This window comes from Tasmannia lanceolata, unplaced genomic scaffold, assembly GCF_043159265.1.
Source record: "Tasmannia lanceolata isolate RefF3 unplaced genomic scaffold, GAP_Taslan_0.1 ptg000008l, whole genome shotgun sequence".
NCBI lineage: Eukaryota > Viridiplantae > Streptophyta > Magnoliopsida > Canellales > Winteraceae > Tasmannia > Tasmannia lanceolata.
This window is the reverse complement of record NW_027518685.1, coordinates 31422362-31433641: the sequence shown is the minus strand read 5'-3', so window position 1 is coordinate 31433641 and position 11280 is coordinate 31422362.

Sequence of the window (11280 nt, the reverse complement as noted above, 5' to 3'; positions counted from 1 at the left end):
ATAAGTGATCTTCTGGGTCAACCGCTATAGTGAGGTCTACACTTCCATGAGCTGCCACCATGCTGAATAACTATTTCAGTTCCCTTTCGAATTCTTCATCTACTACCGCAGCCGAGAGTGCCTTCACCCTTCTAGGGCTGGCAATTTCACCCATTAAAATGGGGATCCGCCCCGCCCCGAACGGAGCGGGGATTCCCCGACTTGGAGCGGGGACGGGAACTTAAAAAATTCCCCGAAGCGGGGTTGGGGATGGAGATGGACCCGCCCCGCCCCGTTTTAATATGCAAGCCATTATTAATATCCTCTTATTTTAGTTTTTTTTTTAGTGTTTTTTAAGTTAACAGTAAATATTTTTTTATGCTAGTGATACTGGCACTATCAAATTTTTATAAGTGCACAAACACGGCTTGTCGTTTTCTTTTCTTTTTTTGTGTTAAAAAGCTTTTTTGAAGTGAGAAATTTTGTGTGAGGCGGGAATGGGGATTAGGTATTCCCCGCGGGGAGGGGATGGGGATTCCCCGCCATCCCCGAAGCGGGGACGGGGAGTGCAACATCCGGCCCCACCCCGCCCCGCCCCGTTGCCAACCCTACACCATTTCCCCTTCCTTTCCTTTACATTGCCCAATGGTCTCAATTGAATCAAATCCAACAAAAAGTGCCATATTTGTGAGCCCCAACGAGTCATAGTTGTGACCTACCACATCACACAGACTTCTCTACCACTTTCAAGCTGGCGTATTCGATTTTCAAAAATCCCGCTCAAATATCTGAAGCTATTGTGTGCTCCTAAACGTGCAAGATAGCTAACCCGTCAACTCCGATCTTCAGCGGCCTCTACCTTACGCCACCGCTCGTCCCGAGGGATCCCCATTAAACCACCAAGCCGAAAACCCTAGTCTAACCCTAGAGACTACCATTGTTCGCCCTAACTTCTTCCTCTTCTCCTCCACCAAAACCTAAATCCCTAACCCTACCCTTCCTTCAACCTAACCCTAGAGTGAAGGAAGGTTATCCCCTTCTGGCAAGATGTTAAGCGTAACGGAATAAAAATCGCATAGAACTTTGATTTTTTCTTTTCGATCTTGCAATCGCCCAAGATCCTAGAGTCTAGATTAGTTAATTATATTAATCAAGCATAAATAAATACCTCTTTGAAGAAGAAATCAAGGAACCACGATGCTTGATCTACTCCTCGAACGGTTGCGATCGTTCTAAACACCGTGAACCCTGCAAGTTGAATCGAATGAGTGGCTATTATCGCCTTCTCCGTTAACACTGAAAATGAAGACATCTATGGCTTGCTATTTGTGAAGGTGTCTGTGCAGCAAAAAGATTGGGAATGACAAATCTATAGCTTGAAGCAGACTCTGTCCTCGCAGTTAATGCGTTAAACAAAAAAAGTCTGACTCCATGGAGGCAAATCAACATTGTCAAGAGAGCTTGGAATCAATTGCAAGATATAAACTGGAAAATCACCCATATATGGAGAGAAGCAAATGCAGCTGCCGATTTCCTATCGAAAAGGGAGTGTCCTTGTAAAGGCACTCAGATCCCATTAGATCACATCCCTGATGAGCTGAAGATCATCATCCATTCTGATAAAAATGGAACAGTGTATCAACGTTTGTAGTCTTTTTGTAGTTTCTTGTTTGGAAATTTTCCTCTTAGTTTGTTCTTTGAGCCCCATGTACTCTCCCCATTCTATCATTGATAGTCTGGTTTATTAATATATCTGGTGGGGGTCTTTCCTAACCCCAGCTTACTCTTAAAAAAAAAAAAAGTTGAACCGATGGATTCTTTTTCTTTGCTCAGACTATTACGAATGTGAATAACTCTTATTCAACTCTTTAAGGTCTGATCTAATTAGTACCTCTGTTGTAGAGAATAGAGAAATTGATTGGAAGCCTTTCTCTTTGAAACTACTTCAATTAGAAGAGAGAGAGAGATGGAAAACGATTTTTCCAAAGGGGGAAGTAAGGGAGAACGAATTTTTGCGTATTTCTTATGCTAAATTTTGTTCATCCCTCTCTCATATATAGAAAATAGAGTTTTGGTTTCATAAATCCTTGTTTCTCTCTCCCAATTTCTATCAAATTGAAAAATCAACTTGAATTGAGAGTCCTCGAGTGAATGGGACTCCCAAACCTCCAAGGCTGTGTGGGGACACTCAAGATACATGGGAGAACGTGTATGTATGCTTCTCTCCAGCCCTTGTGGTCTTATCTCATAAGAGTTGGTGTTGGAAACAAATTACTTGTTTTGTAGATCCTACAATTTAGCAATTCTTATCCAACAAGGAGTTTGAGTGCAACTGAAAGTCCTTGAGCAATTGGGACTCTTTTTTCCAGTTCTTCAATTGATTTAGGAGTGTTGTGGGCCCCACAAACCTTATCCAAATGTGTAGTCCTATCCCAATTCCCAATTCCATTCAAATTCTGCAACTTTTGCAAAACCGGTTTGGGAATAACTATCCTCATTTGGATTACACATTTTGATGCTTATTATTAATCAAATTAATAATACATGATAATGTATAATAATTAAATAACTAATTAACAACTCACATCCAATGAGAGTTATTTCGGCTCCAATTTGTCTTCGAAAAATTTTCTTACTGTCTCTTGTTACTTAATTAACAAAGACATCTATATATACATATATCAATATATATATATATATATATACTTAATTAATATCCATATTACTCTAACGGATCATATCCGTCTGTGCAATTACATAAAATGCAGAACCCTGATCCGTTTGGATGTTACCGGGTCATTCGAGTTATAAGTGGGATCGTCGCAGGGATCCAACTGTCGATCCTGTATAACCCTATGGTGGGCCCCACTGCGATCTCGCTCTGTAGTTAAACTACACTCGCATTAGGTCAGTGGCCTCCATCGAGACGTAACCCTGAAGATGGCTGTCAGATCATCTTAGCCTTAATCACAGCATGTATGTGCAAGTCCTTTCTTCGTAACTACATCTACTGATATGAGTCATACAAGAGGTGGACACCATTTACTCCCTTGGCCCACTCTTGGTATACCATTTTAGTCAAGCGGTGTTCGGCCTCCAAATGTATTTGTAAAATTCTTTGAAAACAATTCAATGTTTCAAAAAACTTTCCGATAAACATTTTATCAAATCTGCCTGGCTAGGCTATTTAATAGGCCTACCGCTCTGACAAAATTGTATATGTCAATCCCTGAATTTAGGGCGAAGAATCCCTTGTTGAGTATCACTATTAGTCTCGAGGGTTTACTCTAGGATATAGCTCTATCCGAATGTGACTCTAAAATAGAATCACTATAAGATAGACTAAGACCCTAGAACGGGCCGACATACCAATAAGATCCCTCAGATCTAAGGACTTGCGAAGGGTCCTGTCTGGAAGAACAACTTTATATTTTCTTGTTCACAAGTTGTTCTTTATTTGATCCGGTTCGGTTGCGCGATCCAATCGTCACACCTACTCTTCTTGCTTAGAGTCCACTACCCAGATGACCGAGATAAGTCACCTCGTGACACGTGCATGTAGGCAAGATTGGCGCTAGTTGTATACAGAAAGAGATGTCAAGTCTCTTTCCCAACTAGGAACTATTAAGGCTTGCATAGAACCGAGATGCCATATCTCCTTGCTCCCTTGGATCTGTAAATTCATTGAACATGACGTTTCTACTACGCTACCTAAGGACAAACATGTGTCAATAAAATAAGCACATCACACACATTCATAAATGTAAATACCCATTCATGTCATGAAATAAACCTTTATTAATTAATAAATGGCATTCTACTGGCTTTTCAGGGCATATACTCTAACATAGAGACCACCATTGTTCACCCTAACATTCTTCCTCTTCACTTCCACCAAACCCTAAAATCCTAACCCTACCTTCCACCTGACCCTAGTCTTACCTCCTTCCTCAACCACCACCTTTCTAGCCACCACTTTCCACCTTTGCAGCTAACTACCTACAACCCAAAATACCTATCCTAACCTAACACCCCAACCCTTCTAGCCCCAACCTTACACCTCAATCAAACCCATCTTTACCCCCAATCTCCAGACGGCAACCCCAATGCTATCTCCGGCTACCCATCATCTCCGCCACTCTACATGGCCCTCCAGATCCGGCGACCCACGGCTTCCCAAAGCCCATTGCTGGTCATCCGCCGCCCCATTTCTGACATCCCACCTGCCTTCCGCGTTTTACGAGGGAAATGAGGGATTGGAATAACCGACCGTCTCAATACCGCCGTCCACATCCTCCATCATACTTTTTCCCCACCACCACCACCATCACCTCCACATCCAACCTCCTACTTTCCCCCCCGAATCCGGCCATCCTTTTTCATACTCCTGCCACGTCCACCACTTTCAACGATTCATCAGCTCACTCTCTCCATCCACCCTACCTAGTTCTAATCATTTCCCCATTAAATCCGGCTCACTTGGACCCAGATCCGGCCATTCTGCACCTCCAGCCACCATTGCTGCATCCCCTGCGAGATCTACCCAACTCCGGGCATTATCCGACCACCAACACCTCCCTTGCCCATCAACGAAGAGAGGGAGAGATAGATTTAAGAGAAAGAGAGACCGGAGAGATAGAAAGAGGTGGATCAGAAAAAACAGAAAGAGAGAGATCAGGGAGAGATCAGAAAAATGAAAGAAAATGAGATAGGGGGGAGAGAGAGATCATGAAAGGAGAGAGGGAGAGAGGGAGAGACCAATGAGAGCGAGGGGAGAAAACGCTAAAAAAAAACACACACACACACACACACACACACACACACAGAGAGAGAGAGAGAGAGAGAGAGAGAGAGAGAGAGATGAAATTGCCTCCCTCCCTAGTTTCAAAACTGACTAGTGAACACAAAGTTCAAAACTCCCCCGAGTCGACTCCCTTTTACCTTGGCCGCGTTCTTATCTGGGTTTATGTTTTGCCCTATAGAGTCAATCAAAACTCCTTTGACACACTTGAGTTATGATCTTGTCAACAAAGTACTTCATTGGGTCAACCAAGTACTCCACTGTGTCGTACCGAGTCAACTAGGATTTGCTTTGACTGCATTTTGACCCGCATCCATGTTTTGAAATAATGAGTGATCACAACTCCTTCCAATTCTTCGTGGTAATAAGATCTCATGGGCCATGTGGACTCTCTCCCATGCCCACATCACCTTTTCATCATTATAATAGCATCAAGCAATAAATAACTGACAAAGGATCTCTCTTCTCCTATCGTAATCTCTAAGCTATATCATATCCTTCTTCAACAAAAAAGCATACAGGATCAATTTATAGGATACAACATCTCATGTCTCTCACCATTCAATACACACACATTTAGTTGTCAAACTCTTACGAGTCATACCAGTCAACTCTAGAGTCGAGTCGAGTCGTTGGGCTTTCGAGTCAAGTCGCATGGACAACTCGCCTCTGTTGAAGACTCTTATTAGTGACTCTTACGAGTCGCCGCGAGTCGAGTCGAAAAAATAAGACTCTTACGAGTCAAGTCGAGTCGTTGGGCATGAGCTTTCTTGTTTTGATGGTTGAAAACTTGGAAGTTGGAACTTAGAACTTTATTATTATTATTTTTTAATGGTAGGCAATTACATTAAATGCGGAAAAAAAACCACCGAGGGGGTCTATACAAATAAAGAGAAAGAAAAAGACAAAAGAAAGATAAGAGCAAGCCCCACTGGAAGGGTCAAAGAGGAACAAAGTCAAATTACTCAACTCTCTCCCTAAAAACACATTCTCTAGGTAAATGGTCCTCCACACCATTAGTTGATCACCTAACATGGTGGAAAGAAATCGATGCATCCCTGCCCTGCCTTGGATTCCATCGAAGAAAGAGGCAAATCTCCAATGGAATGAATGAGAGCTCTATGCTCCCTTATGACATTGAGCGAGTCTGTTCACTACCTTATTTAAATCTTCATTCTCAAGATACTTTACTCTTTTGTAGATAGCATGAACTTTGGATTCATTAGCGTCTGCGACTCCAATGGGATCCGCAAAAGCCCATTTCATAGCTCCAAATTCATCCCTCAAGACTCAGCCCATGATTTATGGTATGGTTGGAAGGAGGTTGCTTAGTGCATGCAAGTTACAAGCATATAGTTAATTATATTTTTAGGGAAATGATAAATGCGCCCCTCTTCATTACTTGGGACAGCCAACTGCAGTGTACGTGACAATCATGTCCATTCAATCCTTCCCATGTGAAGTACATCAGCCCCTTTGCAGTAATAGATGTACTGCAACCGGCTGTCCCTAGTAATGAAAATGGGGCGCATTTATCATTTCCCTATTTTAGCTTAGTGCTTTATCTATGTGTTATTGGGTTATATTTTTTATATGTAATTATATTTTTTTCAACTAACTTTTAATTTGTTCTTGTCAAAATCTCTTACGAGTCGAGTCGAGTAACTATGAGTATGTTCCAATCGTAGTAAAACTGTTGTAAAACAATCTTCTGAGTGAAACTTTTGCATGGTAAGCTTTTTCACTTGTAGTTTTTTCTTATCCGTTAATTCATTGCACTGTAAAACAAGATGTAAAACAAATACAGCGTTCCAACTACCATTTAGTTCTTCGACGTCCTAATTGAGCCGTATATTTTTATAGCAATTAAATCGGCCGATTATGTTCATATTTCTAGAATATTTTTGGGGTTTGAACTATCAACAATGGGGACCACTTAATGAGCTGACTACATCTTTTATGGATGAGTCGATAAGGACGCATACTGGGTATGGATGAGTCCATATGGACAAATGCCCCATCAGTTATCTCAAGAATAGTATATTGACAATCCTTCCCCTCTCTTGTCAGCCAAGACAAGACGCAGAGCAAAGAGAAAGGATCCACTCTCAAGTTCTCACCACAAGAGAGATACTCAAGAAACTCTCTTTTTCTCACCCCCAAAAGAACAAGAACTGTCTTCTTTTCGGCCTCTCTCTTTCGCCTCCTCTTTGTCATAGATGAAGAAGAGTACTTTTCACCTATCAAAAAAAAAAGAAGAAGAGTACTTTCAGTTTTCACATAGCTTTTTAGAAAAACCTAAAAGCACCCTATATTTCTTATGCCCTGTTGGTTTTAGATTATGACAACTGATGGTAGGCCCCAAACCAATTATTGGACTCAAAAGTAAACGTAATTTTGAGTCCAATAATCGGTTCGCATAATCTTAAACAGACAAGGCCTCAGGCCATGTTCGTTTAAGATTATGACAATCGACTGTAAGTGCGAAACCGATTATTGGACTCAAATTGAATGCAATTTTGAGTACAGTAATAGGCTTGCTAGTCCCAAAACAAGGCAATATGACTGTATGTATGCACGTGACCCTGCATGCGCATAATAATAGATCATTGGAATTGGTAATTCAACACTCGTATTCTAGTGAACATTAGAAATTTTACCCATATTTGAAAGATTATGGGAATCGAGAAAATGTGTACGCAAAGCATTTCTGTTATAGGCCACTCAAAACTAGAAACGTATGCATAACTTTCTGTAAAATAAGAAAAAGAAACATTAAGACGTCAGAACAAAAAATGGAATTTGTTTTGGTTCTTTCTTTTTAGTTCTTTTGTGCTTAGAAGGACTTTGAAATTTTGGGCTTGTCTTGTGGATCTTGGTTAGTTTAATACAAAGATGAGATATTGATGCTTCTTTTGATTGAGTTGAATATCTTGGTTTAAAAAAAGTTACCACCCTTTGTCGACCTCTGGTTGGATGGGTGCATGAAATACAGCCCTACTGTTTTCAACATAGGGATTTGCTAGGGATCATCGCGGAAGGCATTTTGCGGAGCACCTGATGCATGAGAGAGCATCCACAAGGCTCAGATTTTGTCTTATTCTATTAATTCATCTGAGGTGGCTTCTCTAATGCAACAGCCAGCCCGCAAAATGCTATCCGCAATGGTCCCTAGGAATATCAAAACAAAAGACAATAGAACTATAGAAGAATAGTAATGGTTAGAGTAAATACATGAGTAAGCGGAGGCAATTCCTTCAATATAATATTCCTTGTCAACTAGAGAGAGAGATTGGTGCAACTTGGGTTGGGCTCAATCCGAATCAGAAGGGTTGGCCCAATTTCTGGCTCGGGTTGGCTTTCCAAACCCGATTTATTTTCGGGTTGGTTTAGGGTTGTGGGCCTTGTGGCCTTGGGGAACTGACCTGACCCCTTCCCCCTAATTTTATCCTGATTTTGAAAATCTTAGGGCAATAGGTTTTATTCTATTTTTGCCCTGGCCCAGTTCCAACCCGATCTAATTTGAAAATTGGGCTATATGGGTTGGGAGATTTAGAGGTGGGCTGGGTTAGAAGTGACCCTCCTCGGACCCAAACTCGAGTTGGGTTGGGTAAGGGTTGAGGTAGTACAACCTCTGGTCAGCCCAAGCCCGACCCGACCCGACCCGAGGTGTGTGTGTGTGTGTGTGTGTGTGAGAGAGAGAGAGAGAGAGAGAGAGAGAGAGAGAGAGAGAGAGAGCATGGCAAGAAAGTGATTGGATGAGGAAAGGGATAAGGGAGATATGGGTATTGGAGTAGGAGTTTAGAATTACAAGAAGCATTGGTAAGAGGAATGGGTGAGGTGAATAAATGAGATTTGGTGTTATGCTGCAGAAATTTATTTTTAAATAATAGGACCAACAGAAATCAAGTCCCATTTAATAAAATACATATATGCAATTCTTCCTCCTATTTATACCACTCAAGATCACCCTCCTTCTAGGCCTCTCTCGATAGTTAACATGTAAGGTAGACAGGGTGAGTGGTTGTGTGCACATAAGAACAAAGGTGCTCGTTGTTTGGTGACAGAAGAGAGTGGGCACACATGGTTTTTCTTACATGGAGTTCATGCTGGAAGCTATGTGTGCTCACTTTCTCTCTGTCACCTACCTCCTTAGATTTCATAATTAACGAGTGCTTTCTTGTGTGTGTGCATGCACAGTTACCACCTCTCTCTCTCTCTCTCTCTCTCTCTCTCTCTCTCTCTCTCTCTCTCTGTGGAGTTCATGCTGGAAGCTATGTGTGCTCACTTTCTCTCTGTCACCTACCTCCTTAGATTTCATAATTAACGAGTGCTTTCTTGTGTGTGTGCATGTACAGTTACCACCTCTCTCTCTCTCTCTCTCTCTCTCTCTCTCTCTCTCTCTCTCTCTCTCTCTCTCTCTCTCTCTCTCTCTCTCTCTCTCTCATACCAACCCAACAATAGTCAAAATTGAGACTAACTTCAAATCCTAGACCAACTCTGGGATCAGGTTGTATATGTATCACTTTGTATTTCTTCTTCTTGCCCGGGTAGGTCCATGCTTGCCTCCCCCTACTCATGTAAGCAGTTAATCTAACCATTACTATTCTTCTATAGTTCTATAGTCTTTTGTTTTGATAAATGAAGCGACTAAAAGGCATTCGAGGCACTTAAGCAGGCTATGCCAACTACTACTGTTCTGGCCCAGGAGTACTTCACTCTAGGCTCTGTTTGGTTACAGGTAGTTACCTCGTAGAGTAGAGGTGGATGTAGTCAACAAGGAGGAGAGAAACCTTGGAATCTCCTCATAGTTACCTTGCATAATAGTGGTAAGCAGTGTTTGAGTGTTTGATTGTCAAACCTTGTAGAATAGTGGCAAGGCTCTCTCTCTCTCTCTCTCTCTCTCTCTCTCTCTCTCTCTCTCTCTCTCTCTCTATATATATATATATATATATATATATATATATATATATATATATATATATATATATATATATATATAAATCCGACCCAATTTGAAAAATCGGGCTATATGGGTTGGCAGATTTATAGGTGGACCTGGATAGAATTGACCCTCCTAGGACCCAAACTCGAGTTGGGTTGGGTTAGGGTTGAGGTAGTACAATACTAGAACCCTAACCCAACCCCGCGCTGCTTTGCAGGTTCGGTACTCTACAATGATCATTCCGCATGTTCACCTACGGAAACTTTATTACGACTTCTCCTTCCTCTAAATGATAAGGTTCAGTGGACTTCTCGCAACATCATGGGCGGTGAACCACCCACGTCGCCGGGGTCCAACGGCTAGTAGTTTTTTGACCTGAAAAATGACCGAAATACCCCCAAAACGGTCATATTGAATTGGAACGTACAACCCAGTACCCACAAGAGCAGGGGTAAGCTACCGAGCCTAGCAAGGTGTGCTCCCAAAGCCAAACAACGCAAAGGGTGCAAACACAGCCAAATCAGTGACGCCATGGCCTTTTTTATGTGGGCAAGACAACCCCATATTCTTATATGATTCAATGTGAGTTTTCTGCCCATCCATATCTCATATGGAGTACTGATTTAGTTAGGACTCGATTAAGGGTATATAGCATTGTTTCTAGGGCGAATCCTCATATTGGAAAAGTGTTGCTACTCGGTCTTGTAGCTAAGCTTATCTACTCGGTCGGATTAAATGAGCACAACCATGTTTTGAGAATTTCACTTGTCTGTTAGTATCTAAAGAGTTGTCAAAGGTTATTGCAGTTCCCAAAAAAGCTCTCACATGGCAATTAAAAAGGAAAAGACGAACTGGGTTTGTGCAACTATTAAAACATGGTTGTGAGAGCATCAATCCCAAGGAAATCCAAGCAAAAAAACTACCTTTTTGGTGGGTTTTTTTTTTTGTTGGATTTTGTTAGGAGTTTGCAGGCAGACATCCCTGGTAGTCTTCAAAGATTTCATTCCTCTAATGGCAACCGGAAAGAGGTCTAATTTTGATGACATGACACCCAAAACCCAAGTAAAACCCCTACTAAAGCCCGGATTTTGTGCAACCAAACAGAGACTTCTGTTGACGAACATGACACTTCAAGTCACGACTTAGGATCTATAATAATGCAAGAGGGCAGATCAAGGCGTTATCGGTTCACTTTGTGGCCTGATCAACTTATGAAATAGAAATAATAGATATGATACAATTGGCGTGGTTCTATGTGATGCATGGAAATTGCTAGATATGGAAGCAATCTTTTACTTCATTGTATATCTTTGGGTTTGGAGGTTAGGAGACATGTCCCCCTCGTGTACTATTTTTTCATATTAATAAAATTTAAGGTGCCGGCCTTGGTTCCTTCATAAATTCCGGGTATTAAAAAATGATTCAGTTACCCTCCAATTCTAAGCTCAAACATTCTGTTACAAGAGTTTCATGCCCCACCATCACCCAGACATTCAAGTTACTTGTGTAATTACAAGCACATTTCTTAAAATTTGTTAAGTAACACCGAATACTT